Genomic DNA, 3909 nt, shown 5'->3' with positions numbered 1-3909 from the left:
AACCCTAACTATTCTATGATTCTATATCTCTTGCTCAGGCTCTGCCTCACAACATTCCCCCTCCGTTCCCATGCTGGGATGGGCATCCCAGTACACCTGGTCCCTGGTCCCCATCGGCTGGGGGGTACCTGTTGAGCATGACAAGATGCCTGCAACACGTCACCTGAAAAACAGAAATTCCAAATTATGTTTCAGTGTGTTAAAAAAAGAGCACAGAAGAATGTAGATGAATGCAGTCAGAGAAAGGGAGATGATAGAACAATTGGTGAGGTTCGAGATCCCCACATGGCTTTACTTGGCAGGAGTGGAAAGGAAGGAGACCAAATCCCAGCACAGCAATCTATCTGGCTGCAAGAAAGGACTGGCATATTTGCCAATGCTTTTGGCTGTCCGGAAGCACACAGAGGGGAACGTGCTTTTATGCTGTCTCAACTGTTAAAAACTGAAAACCCCCATATTGGTGATGCCATCAACTTTTGGGAGATAATGCTGTGCTTTGGTCTTTGGAAGGAAATGGACTTTCTTTCTTTCTTTGTAGAAGGTGAGAAGTCCTCTTGCTGACGAGTTTACTACTTAGAATAGCAAGAAGGGATGCAAGGTACAGCAGAAGGGACGCGAGGTAGAGAAGAAGGGATGCGAGGTACAGCAGAAGGGCTCTGAAGATCCCCTCTGATGAGGACTTCCACAAATGCAATTTCTTTGAGAAAGATTTCTGTTACAGAAATTGATTTCCAACTGAAGTAAAAATTTACACATCATAGGGTAAGAAAAAAGGACATCATTGAAACAGCAACTCACCAAAACCACACCCAGAGTTGCTGTCCCTGCTTATGAGGCTGCCAGTGCTTCTCAGGAAAGCCTGGAAAACACACAGAAACTATGCCAATTTATCCCCTGGGGTCCATGCCTCCTCTGCAACCTTGGTTGCTTCTACTACAGATGCTAGTGCCTCAGAGCAAGTTTCTTAAGTACTACTGCAAGCTCTTCTAAAGTTATGGACTGAAAAAGCAGAAAGCTTTGATTCTGAATATCTGAACTGTTACAAATACTTTCTTTTCTCTTTCAGCACAGCCGTATTTTCATGGTATCATTTAATTTTAAGTGCACAGAAACAGAAGATTATGCTAACAGGAGGAAACAACAAATGGAGGGGAGTAAGCTTCACATAGCATCACATGCTCCACAACAGACCTTATTTTAAACATTTGTGTTAAAATATTTCATAGAAAAAACACAGAAGGAGAGTTGGCACAGTCTTGATATCAACCTTAAAGTCCATACTACAAGTACCTTTGGAGAAATCCAGACACACATACCCTGTGCTTGCCCTCTTCCTTGCCCTTTTGTGGTGGAACAAAGGGCAACCACGGTGAAATGGTGGCAGCTGACATCCTGCTGAGAGAGGAAAAAACCCTTTAACATTGGGCTCGATAGGAATCCAAAGCTTCCCTTGTTGGTGCAGTTCTGTTAAGACTACAACCAAGCCAAGGTAAAAGTATTTCGCATCATATTTGGTAGAGCTGGTGAGAGAGGCTGCTAGAGTTTTGCATTGTTTAGACAACCCTGTCTAACTCACTGGCAGCTTTGAGTTTCAGTAGAACTGCTCTGATGGAAACACGCATGTGAGGGACACAGATACCCACATGCTTTTTCTTGAGCCTGTGTTCAACCAGGATTTTCTCACCTTATTGGTCCCAAGTTGTGTATTTTTTTGTTAAAGTGCGCAGCGATACATCTGTCCTTGTCAACTGCCTCCTCGCAAAAATGGAATGATTTTTATTTTTCCAGGCTGCTTCTCCAAACAGCAAGATCTTTTGCAACTGCCATTGTGCCACCAAAGGGCATGGCTGAGGCTGCCTCCCAGCTTCTGACCATCCTAAGATTTAACAGACACATGCTCTATTCCATCTCCCAACAGCTAAAATATGTAACGCTCTCAGATCCAGAGCACAACCCTGCGCCTGCCCACATGCTCCTGTTGTTTCAACAAGGAGCTGCCTCTGCAAGCACGGCAGCACACGCAACACCAGTTTCACCAGCGTCGATGTTAAGTGAACATGGTTTCTGAGGATTTAAACCATAAACCGTATCTTGACATTTGGCCATAGCAGAAGCGATCTCTAGCTCCAACTCTACAAAAAAGAAGTAACACAAATTGCAAACCCACCGCAGCAACAGGTTCTAAAACACTCAGACCTGGAACAAAAAATAAACCAGCTCCGTTGCATGGCAGAGGCAGGCAGAGAAAAGGGTCAGCATTCATAGCCCCTACAGGGCATGGCATTCTCCTTCCATTTCTGAACCTGTCTGTTAGACTTAAATATCGCAGCACTACTACAGCAATTTTGACAGTAGGCAGTGACAGCCCTGCCGCTGGACCTGCTATTGACTGGCACTATTAACTCAGCAGGACACACAGACAAAGGAACATGTTTTGCCACACATAAACCTGATTTCCTGAATATTTACGTTTCTCAAAAATAGCCATTTGGAACTGCCATGGTTTAAGCCCAGCCGGCAACTCAGAACCACACAGCCGCTTGCTCACTCCCCCCGCTTCTTCCTTCCCCAGCTCCCGAAGGGATGGGGAGGAGAATCTAAAGAATGTAACTCCCATGGGTTGAGGCAAGAGCAGTCCAGTAACCACTACAGCTACCACCAATAACAATAAGGGAAATAACAAGGGGAGAGGATACAATTGCTCACCACCTGCCGACCAATACCCTGCCTGACCTGATCAGCAATCTGGGCCTTCTGGGTAACTCCCCCGTTTCTATACTGGGCATGACATGCTGTGGTATGGAATACCCCTTTGGCCAGTTTGGGTCAGGTTTGGGTCCCGTCTCTGCTTCCTCCCAGCTTCCCATTCCCTTCCTCCCTGGCAGAGAATGAGACCGAGAAAGTCCTTGATCGAAGTAAACATTACTAAGAACAACTCAAAACATCGGTGTTATCAGCATGGTTCCCAGGCTGAAAGTCAGAAACACAGCACTACACCATCTGCTAAGGAGGAGAAAAAATGACTGCTGAACCCAGGACAGGAACATTCATTACATTTCTACTGGCATCTAGGTGCTCAAAACTTCAGTATACTGACACCACATATTGCCAGAAATTTAGTTATATGTATAAAACCAAAAGGCTACTTCAAATTTGCCCACAAAATTAGTATGATAAACAGAGAAATTGTCCAAAAGGCACTAACACGCAGTTCTTAATTTATCATATATGAAAGCTAATGCTTTTACCTGCAAAGAAAACATTCCTACCGAGGGACCAGTTCAGGAACGAGGCATTTCTCCGTTGACTGCAATTTTTCATCAGGCAGCGAATCTGCCTTTTCTCTGGGTTCCATGCAGAGTATCTGCAGCACCCTCGACCTCGCTTCTGCCGGCTGCGAATACCACAGGCTCCGGCTGGGGGGATCGACCCATGCCTGCGGCCACTCACCTGCCCGATGCTGGTCCCAGAGCAGAACAGAACCGAGCAACTGCTGCTCCTGCCCAGGGCAGAGGAAAACAACAGTGACGGGCTGCAGGACAGAGACGGGGGTTTAGATATAGACACAGGGAGCATGACAATGACAGAGATAAAAAGAGACAGAGAGGACAGCACTGGGGGAAAACCAACTGTGATGGGCGGTGAGTGGCCCCGAGAGCGCCTGCTGTGCAGGACTTGGGGAAAGATTTCATAAAAGATAGTGAAGATATAAAAGTATCCGCTGAAAGAACATTTCAAAAGCAACCACACTGAGAAAGCACATGAGATGACGGCAAATTAAAACCCAGACATGGAAAGAAGAAGTAGGACAGAGAACAGGGAAGAAGGCTTGAGCAATACGCAGAGAGATGCAGATGGGAACAAAGTGATGGAGAAACAATGGGATGGAAGACCTGCTTCTCACAACCT

This window comes from Nestor notabilis, unplaced genomic scaffold (genome assembly GCF_000696875.1).
Source record: "Nestor notabilis isolate BGI_N333 unplaced genomic scaffold, ASM69687v1 scaffold24841, whole genome shotgun sequence".
NCBI lineage: Eukaryota > Metazoa > Chordata > Aves > Psittaciformes > Psittacidae > Nestor > Nestor notabilis.
Note: the sequence above shows the minus strand (reverse complement) of the source record.